This window comes from Bufo bufo, chromosome 3 (genome assembly GCF_905171765.1).
Source record: "Bufo bufo chromosome 3, aBufBuf1.1, whole genome shotgun sequence".
Lineage (NCBI taxonomy): Eukaryota > Metazoa > Chordata > Amphibia > Anura > Bufonidae > Bufo > Bufo bufo.
The window spans coordinates 668,857,540-668,870,759 of record NC_053391.1 but is presented as its reverse complement, the minus strand read 5'-3'; the positions used below and the strand labels follow the sequence as shown (position 1 = coordinate 668,870,759).

Genomic DNA, 13,220 nt, shown 5'->3' with positions numbered 1-13,220 from the left:
ATAAATCGTTGGTGGCACAGTGTGCGCCCCCCATCGGCCCCCCCCTCCCTCTATAGCATTAACAACATTGGTGGCCAGTGTGCGGCCTCCCATCTCCCCCCCCCCCCCCCCGATCATTGGTGGCAGCGGGTTACTAACAATAGTACAATAGTAAAAGATTCATACTTACCTGGGAGCTGCGATGTTCGTGTCCGGCCGGGAGCTCCTCCTACTGGTAAGTGACAGTTCATTTAGCAATGCGCCGCACAGACCTGAGGCTGTCACTTACCAGTAGGTGGAGCTCCCGGCCGGACACGAACATCGCAGCAGCCGGTAAGTATGAATCTTCTACTATTGTACTATTGCTATGTAACCATGGCAACCAGGACTGTAGTAGCGTCCTGGTTGCCATGGTTACCGATCGGAGCCCCAGCGATTAAACTGGGACTCCGATCGGAACTCCGCTGCCACCAATGATGATGGGGGGGGGGGGGGGAGATGGGGGAGATGGGAGGCCGCACACTGGCCACCAATGTTGTTAATGCTATAGAGGGAGGGGGGGGCCGATGGGGGGCGCACACTGTGCCACCAATGAATTATTACAATAGAGGGAGGGAGGGGGGGCGCACACTGTGCCACCAACGAATAATTACAATAGAGGGGGGGGGGGCAGTAAGAGATCGGGTGCTGCCAGGCAGCAGGGGGCAGTCTTGTACACAGTTTGTAGTGTATTCTAACTAGAAGCGTCCCCATCACCATGGGAACGCTTCTGTGTTAGAATATACTGTCGGTTCTGAGTTTTCACGAAGTGAAAACTCAGCTTTGAAAAAGCTTTATGCAGACGGATCTTTGGATCCGTCTGTATAAAAACTAACCTACGGCCACGGATCACGGACACGGATGCCAATCTTGTGTGCATCCGTGTTCTTTCACGGACCCATTGACTTGAATGGGTCCGTGAACCGTTGGCCGTGAAAAAAATAGGACAGGTCATATTTTTTTCACGGCCATGAAACACGGATCACGGATGCGGCTGCAAAACAGTGCATTTTCCGTTTTTTCCACGGACCCATTGAAAGTCAATGGGTCCGCGAAAAAAAAACGGAAAACGGCACAACGGCCACGGGTGCACACAACGGTCGTGTGCAGGAGGCCTAATAGTTACACATAGTATAATGGCACAAAGCTTGATTGTTAGACACAGTATAATAGCACAGAGCTTGATGGTTACACACAATATAATGGCAAAGAGCTTGATGGTTACACATAATATATTAGCATGGAACTTGATGGTTACACACAGTATAATGGCACAGTGGTTGATGGTTATACAAAATGTGGTGGAACAAAGCATTATGATTACACACAATATGATGACACAGAGCTTGATGGATATTTACAATATAATAGCACAGAGCTTGATTGTTACACACAATATAATGGTACAAAGCTTGATGGTTACACAAAATATTGTGGAACAGAATCCTGATGGTTACATAGAATAAGATGACACAGAACATAATTGTTACACATAATATGGTGGCACAGGACTTGATGGTTGTACAAAATATGAAGGCACAGAGCGTAATGGTTACCTTCAATGTAGTAGCTTGGAGCTTTGATGGTTACACACAATATAATGGCACAGAGCCTGATAGAACCAAATACTACAGTGGAGCACAAAATATTGCCCCAGCAGATTCAAATACCTCCCCAGAAGCCACCCCTCTGCGGTGTCCCTTTCTGTCCTCCTCTTTCTCCTCTTCCAGTTCTCACTAATTAGGATATGGAAGAGAAGCGGGCCACAGCACTGAGGCAGCCCTACCTTGGAGCATACTGCTTGGTCTTTCAGTGTTACCATAATGGAGAATACAGCCCTATATACCAGTCTTACATGCAGCGACATCTCCTCTGATGTAGACTTGTCTTTCTCCATCCTATCTTTTCAGCCCAGACCACCATGATGACTTTACCACAGACAATTTAGGTTCTTCACTCTTCTTTCTATTGTCCTACCCGCCTTCGCAACACAATCTCCCTATCTTTGTGCCGCCACAGTGTCATCCTGCAGCCACCCCCACACTGTGCCTGCTGTGCCCCCTTAATACCGTTATAATAAAACCGCCCTATAATACCCCCAGTAATAGGAATGCCCTTGTAGTGCCCCCCGTTTTAATAATTCCCTCTATAGTCCTTTCACCAATAATAGCGCCCCCTAATTTCCCCCCTGCAATAATGCCATCTATTGTGCCCCATCATAATAATGCCTCTAAAATACTCCAGTAATAACACACCTATAATGCTCCCAGTATTAACAATGTCCCCTATAGTGCCTTCAACAATAAAAAAAAAATGCCCCTAACTGTGCCCCCAGTATTGAAAATGCCACAGTATTAATAGTGCCCTCAGAATTAAAAATGCCTCCATAGTACCCCCAGTAATAGTGCTGAGGACAGTGATAGAGCTGAATTCAGGAGGGAACCTGCAATTATGTACCCAGGCGGTGGCCCCCTGAGCATCGGGCCACCAGGATTGTTCCGTAGGCTGTGTGGTCAGTCTGCCCCTGCCGCTTGGTGACGCGTCACCGCCAAGAGCTGCGGAATACGTTGGTGCCATATAATAAAAGATTATTATTTTTATCATAGTCATTGGCTGCAGCAGCTCACGTGACCTTGTCCGTACGGAAGTGGACAGGCGGGGAAGTACGGATTTCTCCACAGGTCGCTCCTTTAAAGGGTTAAAAATAATAAGGACAGTAACTACGAATACTATTCATGGTGACTTATTCTCCCAATTCTCTGACCGCCCCTACCTGTGCCCTCCTCTTCCCCCACCCCACTGCTGCCAGCCCTGCCACCCCCAGACTAAAATAAATAAAAGTGCAAGGTGGTGCAGAAGAGGAGAATAGACTGAGCCCAGGCAGGCGGCAGGCAGGCAGGGTTCCCCAGTAGGCTGCGCTGTGATTAGTGGGCTGGGAATTCTCTCCTAGCAGAGAGGCAGGGAGAGACAGGATCAGGTTCCCAGTCCATAGGCAGCTGCAGCACAGGACTGGATGTGTGAGAGCGGAGCTGGGAGGCAGCATGCTACTCCTCTAATCCCTGCCTCTGCTACCCCAAATGGATAGGACTCAGGAGCCCATCCTGCGCCGCCACCTGCAAGGGTTAGTGCCATTGTCAATGTCCCTTCTCCTTTGTCTATTGTCTGCTCTGCTACTCGTAGAAGTTGCCGCTACCTTGAAACTTTGTGAACTGAGGACAGGGAGCATGGGGGGGGGGGGGGGGGGGGGGGGTCAGATCTATAGCTAATAGTCATCTACTTCAATGCTGTATAGGTCATGTGTAGCTGGGTTTGTCGTTCTCTGTTAATTTGCTGCGTTAAAAAAATGACACATTCGGCTCTGCTACATCAGCACAGGCAGGTGCTATATATATATATATATGTGTGTGTGTGTGTGTGGCATGGCTGGGATTCGCACGCCCGTCATCTCCAGTAGCCCCACATGGCTGCCTGTACATCGCACACATGACGGATGACGGCTCCGAATGCCCGGCTTCTGCCGTTCCGTTAAACCGTGGGAAATCCCGTCGGCGTGGTGGGAACGTGAGGTTTTTGCAATGGGAAGCGGCAGCCTAGGGGTTAAATCCCATTGACAATAGGCGGACTGGTTAATGGTGTCTGGATGGTATTGTGCCCACTGGCCGCTCAGAGCCCGGCGGGTGCCACAGGAAAGTTTCCTCGGTCTGGTGGGCGCAGAGCACTGGGGTCATTAGCTGTGCCCGGTGGGTCTCCCCCCCCCCCCCTTCAACGGTCTGTTATGTACAGTGTCCAAGGGGGGCACCGACCAACATTACCCATCACAGTGCCATCCTGGTCTCCAATGGCAGCTAAATCTACATCGCTTATACCCCCTCCTGATATTGAACTGTGAATGTGTCAGTCTTTACTGCAGTGTTTGAATTACATTCATGCATTGGGAGGCTCAGGATGAGCATAGTCATCGTCATATGCAGTGCCACGCAGTTCTCGAATGACATATAAATGTGCGCTGTTTTCACCGGCTATACCCCTCTCCTCCTGATAGTGCACCGGGAATGTGTCAGTCTCTACTGCAGTTCTTGCATTATGTATATGAATTTGGAGGCTGTGGCTGAGCATAGTCATCCCCATATAATCGATAGCAGCCCTCCTTTTTTTGCACTGTGTATGTGTCAGTCTCTACTGCAGTTTTGGCATTATTTTAGTCATGCATTATAGGCATAGTCATTAATGGCACACAGGTCTTGAATAACATATAAATCTGAACTGGTTATATCTCTCCTAATGAAAGTGTCAGTCTTTACTGTAGTGTTTGAATTAACTTCATGCATTTGGTGGCTCAGGATGAGCATAGTCATCATCATGTAATCTATGGCAGCCAATACAGTGCCACGCAGTTTTTGAATAACATACAATGCGCCTAATATTGCACTGGGAATGTGTCAGTCTCTACTGCTGTTCTTGAATTAGATATATATATATATATATATACACAGCATAGTCATCATCATGTAATTGATGGCAGCCATTACACCGCCCCCTCCTGATATTGCACTGTGAATGTGTCAGTCTCTACTGTAGTTTTTGCATTATATTCATGCATTTGAAGGCTCAAAATGAGAACAGTCATCAGAAATCTGTGGCATGACATATAAACCTTTATTGTTATGGTTGGTTACACCCCCTTTGTCCTGTTCATGTGTCAGTCTCTACTGCTGTATTAAGATTATATTCATAAATTAGAAGGCTCAGGGTAAACAATGCTATAGGTCCTTAAATACATTTAAATCAGAATTGCTATGACTGGTTGCACCCCTGCTGATACTGCACTGTGTATGTGTCAGTCTCTACTACAGTTCGTGGGTTATATTCATGCAACTGAAAGCTCTGGATGAGCATAGTCATGAAATATATGTCTGCCATCCAGGTCTTGAATGACATGTAACTCTGCTTTGTTATGATAGATTATACAATTTATGTCCTGTTTATGTGTCAGTCTCTACTGGAATTCTTACATTCTATTTGTGCATCACGAAGCTCAGGATGAGCATAGTCATGAAATCTACAGCAGCCGTTAGAGTATTCTTGTCAAAAGGGTGACGACACAAGTCATAGATGTCATATGACTCTGCCTTGCTGTGATGCTTCTGCTTATGAGTCTTCACTGCTCTACTTGGATTATATTCATGAATCAGAAAGCTTAGGATGAACACTGCTGTAGGTAGAGAAGGACGTGCTGCAGTGCAAGAAAGTGTGGACCGTGCAAAATATTTTCACCAGTCATGCTGAAATGTGTGATTATTAGGCTAGGGCTACACGACGACATGTGTCTCGCGACATTTTGTCGCACCAATGTGGCGCGACAATTTTTATATGATAGTCTATGGTGTCGCACTGCGTCATGTGACATACTGCGACTGTAACACGACAGTCGCCAAAAATCCACCCAAGTCGCAGCATATCGTATGACGCAGTGCGACACCATAGACTATCATTATAAAAATTGTGCGACATCAATGTCGCGCGACACGTGTTACAGTGTAATTGTGCCCTATGTGTCGCGCAGCCCTAGCCTTATGCAGGTCCTGAATGCCCCTCTTCAAATTGCATTATGTGTGTCAGTTTCTACTACTATTCTTGCATTATATTCATGAATCAGGTAGCACCGGATGAACAGTCTTTCATTCTTTAGTGCATTAGATGGACACATTACAAATAATTGTCACCTACTGCGGCTTCATCAGGGTTACTATGCAATGTATAAATCTGCATTATTGCGGCTGCTTTATATTGTACTGGGTATGTGTCAGTCTCTACTAACTGAATCAGGTTCGCTCAGGATGAACAGTCTGTCATTCTTTAGTACATTAGACTGTGGGTGGTCACATTAAAGATAATTGTCATCTATGGCAACCTCATTAGGGTTAGGGCTCGTTCACGCGAACGTGTGATGCCTGTTGCCGTAATGCGGACCGCATTTGCGGATCTGCAGTACACGGGCACCATTCCGTGGCCATTCCGCATCACGGACGCGGACCCATTCATTTCAATGGAACGGAACACTACGGAGTGCTTTCTGGGGTTCCGTTCTGTGCTTCCGCACCGCAAAAAGAGAGAACTTGCTCTATCTTTTTGCGGAACGGAAGGATCGCTGACCCATTCTGCGATACCCATGCACCTGCCCCACGGACGGTGCCCGTGCAATTTGCTGTCCACAGCACGGACACGGGCTTCACACATTCGTGTGAACGAGTCCTTACTCTGCAGGTCTTGAATAATCTATAAATCTTCATTATTATGACTGCTTTAAATGTGTCAGTCTCTACTGCTTAGAATATATTCATGCATCAGGGGGCACAGGATGAACTTTACTTTTGTAGATGCAGTACACAGCAGGCACAGGTGGGAGAGATCTGAAATCTTAAATCGCCTGTAAATCTGCATAAGGCCTCATGCACACGACCGTATTTTGTTTCCGTGTCCGATCCGTTTTTTTTGTGGATAGGATGCGGACCCATTCATTTCAATGGGTCTGCAAAAAACGCGGACAGCACACCGTGTGCTGTCCGCATCAGTATGTCCGTTCCGTTGCTCCGCCCAAAAAATAGTGCATGTCCTTTTTTTTCCAGTTTGCGGACAAGGATAGGCATTATTACAATGGATCCGCAAAAAAAAACAGATCCGCAAAAAAAAACAACGGTTCCCATACGGAACTGCTTTAAACTTGTCAGTCTCTACTATTAATATTATATTCAGGCATCAGGAGGCTAAGGATGAACAGTACACAGCAGGCACGGGTGGGAAAGATCTGAAATCTTAAATGATCTAAAAATCTGCATTATTATGACTGCTTTATATGTGTCAGTCTCTACTGCTTAGATTATATTCATGCATCAGGAGGGCTCAGGATGAACAGTGCACAGCAGGCACGGGTGGGAAAGGTCTGAAATCGATGGTGGTCTTCTCACGGCAGGGGAAGAGTTAATGCATCAGTTCAGTCCATTCAGGGCTTGGCCCCTGTAACGCTGACGGCTGACAGGCATTCAGGGGGATTAGGAGATGACTTTGGACGCTTGCCCCGTGTGCCACAATGCCCTGCAATGTCTTTGTGCCGGGAGCCTCCAGGAGGGGCGAAATGCTTGTCTGCGGCCTAACGGCTGCGCTGACAATGCATCGCTGTCCGGTTGTAACAGTCGCCCCTCTAATGAGATTTGGGGTGGGGGGGTGGGTATAACCATCAGTTTCCTCCTCGCCCCTTGACTCAGCCTCTTCGGCCGGCGTCGTGGACGTTGCGTCTTTAATTCGTTGCCCTGGAACGTGAGAGAGCCGATCTCCTTCCTTACGGAATGTGTTCTCCGGGAACCGCTGACTGTTTCCCTCGCCACTGCCAAGTGCAGAGGAGAAAGCAGGAGTCCTCGGCGGGAATCCGTTACGTCGTCCCGTGAAAATGCGCTTTTTTAAAAAAAAAAAAATTTCAAATTTTAAACTGAAGCCACTTTGCCCGTTAATCGTTGCCGCCAAGAAAAACAACTCGTCTCTCGCTCTTTTGAGAGGCAGTTTCTAAGGCGACGGGTGTAACTCGGAGAAAAGAATGTGAAGAGAGATCTAGTAACAGGACACACTCTCTCCGGCTGGGTAATGCCCAGGAGAAGGCAGCTGAACGCTCTCAGCTCTGCTACATCAGCCTTCCTTATTATACTAGATAAGGCACTGCGGCTGTGGATGTAATGCTGCCTCCATCCAGCAGGAAAGCTGCCATCATGGGCTCCCTACGGGGTAGACGCTGAACGCACATGTGCCGGGCGCTAGCTCGGGCGGGACACCCTCAGCAGATAAATGAACCTAATAGCAGTGTCAAATAGCCCTTAAATAATAAAGCCGTCCAATAGTTACATAAAAGCACCATGTGGTGCCCAAATAACACCATGCCGTGTTCAGATAATAATACCGTATGAAACAATATGAAATGATAACTATGCAGGGCTGAAATAATAGCGCTCTGTAGTGCACAAATAAGAACACCAGAGTAATGACATGAAACCATACGGCGCTCAAATGATGGTGCCCTAAAGTGCCTGAATAATGACGCCATATATTGCTCGAGCAATAACGCCACATAGTGCTGAAGTACCAGTACCATACAGTGCTCAAATAGCAACTCCATATATAAACCAAGTAATAGTCCCATGCAGTGGTCACATAATAGTGCCATACAGAGCCTATGTAATACCGCTATACAGTGTTCAGATAACAGCACATACAGTGCAGGGCTCAGATAATAGTGCCATACAGTGCTCGCATAACAACTCCATGTTAATCAAATAATAGTCCCATGCAGTGGTCACAGAACATTGTTATACAGAGCCTACAGTATATAATACCGCTATACAGTGCTCAGATAATAGCGCCATACAGTGCTCAAATAACTCCATATATTAATCAAGTAATAGTCCCATGCAGTGGCCACATAACAGTGCTATACAGAGCCAATATAATACTGTTATACAGTGCTGAAGTAACAGCGCCATGTAGTATCCACATAACAGTGCTATACAGAGCCTACAGTATATAATACCGCTATACAGTGCTCAGATAATAGTGCCATGCAGTGGCCACATAACCGTGCTATACAGAGCCAATATAATACCGCTATACAGTGCTGAAGTAACAGCGCCATACAGTGCTCAAGTAACTCCATATATCAATCAAATAATAGTCCCATGCAGTATCCACATAACAGTGCTATACAGAGCCTACAGTATATAATACCGCTATACAGTGCTCAGATAATAGTGCCATCGAGTGCTCAAATAACTCCATATATTAATAAATTGATAGTCCCATGCAGTGGCCACATAACCGTGCTATACAGAGCCAATATAATACCGCTATACAGTATTCAAACTATAGTGTCCGGCTGTGCTCAGATTATATCATAATAATATTGTGCGCTTCTCCGCGTGGAGGAAGGCGTCTCAAGGCCATGAAGGCAGGACACAGGGAGCAGGGTGCAGAGGGTGGAGCTGGTGATGGTCCTTGTACTGGAGGCCTAAGGCCAGGTGCCCCTCTGACCCTCCCATATGAGCAGACCTGGTGCTTTTTGCAAAAAATGCCATGATATCCATGCCAGTTACCAAGAGCAGAGAGATAGACGGGAAATTCCTGGAAATGTAACATCTCTGCTTGCTGTCAGTGATTGGAAAAATGCTGGTTAAGGGCTCACGCACACGAGCGTATGTATTTTGCGTTCTGCAAAAAAAGATCCGCAAAAAATACGGATGACGTCTGTGTGCATTCCGTATTTTGCGGAACGGAACAGCTGGCCCCTGATAGAACAGTCCTATCTTTGTCCGTAATGCGGACAATAATTTATAGGACATGTTCCATTTTTTTGCAGAACAGAAATACGGACATACGGAAATGGAATGCACACTTTTTTTTGCGGACCCATTGAAATTAATGGTTCCGTATACGGTCCGCAAAAAAAAAAACCGGAATGGACACGGAAAGAAAATACGTTCATGTGCATGAGGCCTAACATTTAGAGGCTAAAAACTTGCTTTTATACCCAACTGAGGCCTCTTGCACACGACCGTATTTTTATTTCCATTTACGTTCCGTTTTTTTGCGGTCCGTATGCAGAACCATTTAATTCAATGGGTCCGCAAAAAAACTAAACGGAAGGTACTCCATATGCATTCCGTTTCCAGATTTCCATTCCGTTCAAAGATAGAACATGTCCTATTATTGCCCGCAAATCACGTTCCGTGGCTCCATTTATGTCAATGGTTCCGCAAAAAAAACTGAATGCATCCGTATGTCTTCCGTATCCGTTCCGTTTTTGCAGAACCATCTATTGAACATGTTATGCCCAGCCCAATTTTTTTATGCACTTACTGTTTAAACATTATTGTATGCTTCCGTTTCCTTTTGCGATCCGCAAAAAACGGATCACAAACGGAAACCAAACGGAAAAAACGGAATGGAAGCGAAACGGAAACGGAAACACTACTGAAACAAAAAAACTGAAAAACTGATCCATTTAAAAAACGGACCGCAAAACCATACGGTCGTGTGCAGGAGGCCTTAGATGAATTTAAAGGGGTTGTCCTGGATTTCGATATTGATGGCCCATCCTCCGGATATCAGATTGGTGGGACTCCATAACCCCCTGACCTCAGGTGCCACCTTGTAATTCTGGAGCCAGAGCTACACATTGGACGGAAGGTGAAGCAGTTGTTCACTTCAATGGGGGCAGCGCTGCAGTTACCTGCTCCGGCCACCGTCCATAGTGCACTGCTACGATGTGTGGAGGACCGGACCCAACATGGTCAGACGTTCATTAGAATTTCTGACATGCAATACTACACTTCTCCTGTAGTGGCCGCTGTAGGGGAAATGTATGGCCCACTACCGCTTCTGCAGCCGAGATGGGATGGTCCAGTCTTTATTTTTTTCCCAAAAACAGCACTGCCCCTGTCCACAACTTTTGAATAGTATTGTAGCTCAGCCCCAATCACTTTAATGGTGTTGACATGCAATACCAAGCACAACCAATCCTGTACATTCCTTTAAACTTTTTATTTTGGGCTTTTCTTCTAATGTCTCTCTACTCATACAATATATTTTGATGACCGCTCGAAAATTTTGAATATATGATACGATTAATCTCGAATTAAAGGAATTTTACTGTGTAATTTTGTCTTTTTCAAAAGTAACAGTCCTAGGAGGATTTAAAAAAAATATATATATATAAAAAATAAAATAAACACCTCATCCACAAATTCCTTTTTTACATTTATTATACTCTTCCTAGATTCTCTTTGCTTGCGTCTATGAACCTGACCTAATCCTTGTTTAAATGACAAGCAGAACGACTGCATAAATAATGAGAAAAATGCTGTCTCTTTGGCCCCTGAGAGCTGTGGGGCCGATATTCTGAGGCTTATGAATATTTATGATGCAATTTTATTTAGTCCGATCTTATTATTTGAATTATTAATTGCTGATGATTCTACATCAGTGCCACCAGCTGGGTGAAGGTGTAGTCACACGTTGCACTTGCAGTGTACATTGGGGGGATAAATATAGTATCGGGAGAAATTCTCGACATGTACCTCCTGTGGTGGTTGGCAATCCAGCACATGAACAGTAGTGAAGGTGGTAGGTCTATCGAGGATTCACATAGTAAGACCATGGCAATGGCATGGTTCTAGGACAGTAGTGTGTAGGAGGACGGCAGCACAGTCTTCTACTTCTAACCACAGATTAATTACTGCCTTGGTGAAGGTCCCGGAGGATTGAAACGTTGGCAGTCCGGTACATGAACAGTAGTGCCAGACAGTAAGTCCATCAAGGATTCACATAGTATGACCACATCATGGTTCCAGGACAGTAGTGTGGAGGAGGACAGCAGCACCGTCTTCTATTTCCAACCACAAATTAATTACTGCCTTGGTGAAGGTCAGGGAGGATCGAAACATTGGCAATCCAGTGCATGAACAGTAGTGAAGGTGGTAGGTCCATCAAGGATTCACATAGTAAGACCACGGCACGGTTCCAGGACATTATTGTGGAGGAAGATGGCAGCACCGTCTTCTACTTCAAACCATAGATTAATTACTGCCTTGATGAAGGTCTGGGAGGATCAAAACATTGGAAATCTGGTGCATGAACAGTAATGTCACGTAGTAAGTCCATCGAGGATTCAAATAGTAAGACCACAGTACGGTTCCAGGGCATTAGTGTGGAGGAGGACAGCAGCACCGTCTTCTACTTCCAACCACAGATTAATTACTGCCTTGTTGAAAGTCTGGCAGGATCGAAACACTGGCAGTCCAGGGCATGAACAGTAGTGCCAGGTAGTAGGTCCACAGAGGATTAACATAGCAAGAACACAGAACGGTTCCAAGACAATAGTGTGAAAAGGACAGGAGCACCATCTTCTACTTCCATCCAGGATCAAGACGCTGGCAATCTGGTGCATGAACAGTAATGCCAGGTAGTGGATCCATCACGCATTCCCTTAGTAAGATCATGGCATGGTTCGAAGGACGTCAGCACTGTCTTCTACTTCCAACCACAGATTGATAGAGTTTTTCAAGACTTTAGAACTGATGACCTATCCCCAGGACAGGTCATCGGTATCTGATCGGTGGGGGTCTGACACCCGGGACATCCACCGATCAGCAGTTTGAAAAGGCACAGGATAGGTCATCAGTATTAAAGTCTCGGGAATTTCCCTGTACTGCCTTGATGAAGGTCTAAGAGGATAGAATCTTTGGCAATCTGGTGCATGAATAGTAGTAGTGCCAGGTGGTAGCTCCATCCAGAACTCACATAGTAAGACCACGGCACAATTCCAGGACAATAGTGTGGAGGAGGACAGCAGCGTCTTCTGTTTCCCACCACACATTTCTTACTTCCTTGATGAAGGTCTGGGAGGATCGAAACGTTGGCATTCCGGTGCATGAACAGTAATACCAGGTGGTAGCTCCATCAAGCATTCACATAGTAAGACCACGACACGGTTCCATGACATTACTATGGAGGAGGACAGCAGCATCGTCTTCTGTTTACCACCACACATTACTTCCTTCCTTCATGAAGGTCTGGGAGGATCGAAACGTTGGCAGAATAGTTTTTCTGTGATAATTCCTATTTTTCACGTTTTCTTTATACAAGTCCTTATTTTATTATTGACTATTTTCTACAATGAAGAAATCACTGTGGTTTTCCCATATCTATGGACCTGCAGTGACATATGTCACCCATAGGCTCCCATGGTAAAAAAAAAAACATACATTTTTTACTGAATACATCTGTATTCTACATAGTGGAAATCAAGGTATACCGGCATGACGGAGGACAAAAGGACACTCGGTGGGCCTATGGTACGTATGATGTATGCTGCCTATGCAACGTAAAGAAGCCCTAATTTGAGGTTCCTGGGCCCCAATGCAAAATCTATATGAGAAGCACCTACCTTGTACCGTTACTGGTGTCTTATGTGACAGAAGGACCTTCTGGTCCTTCTGTTAGGCACCAAGATCCGGCTGCCCCCTCTACCGCCATAAGCCGAGGCAGTAATGTGAAGCCTCCGAACCCAGGCAGTAACGTCAATTGTTTTTATGTAGTTGGGGATGATGGGGGTTTGGATAATAAATAAATATTTATACACGGCCTCTCTTGTGTTTTACTTGGAC

At 45.8% G+C, this 13,220-nt stretch overlaps 1 protein-coding gene across 1 annotated transcript in view; it reads left to right on the top strand.

The window, feature by feature from the left end:
• The first annotated feature begins 2,922 nt into the window (after positions 1-2,922).
• Positions 2,923-13,220, top strand: part of FAT3 (FAT atypical cadherin 3) — a 588,664-nt gene continuing 578,366 nt past the window's right edge. The window contains exon 1 of the mRNA XM_040426353.1: positions 2,923-3,139. The gene's annotated coding sequence lies outside the window, so the exon portion shown is untranslated. The remainder of the gene's footprint in view (positions 3,140-13,220) is intronic.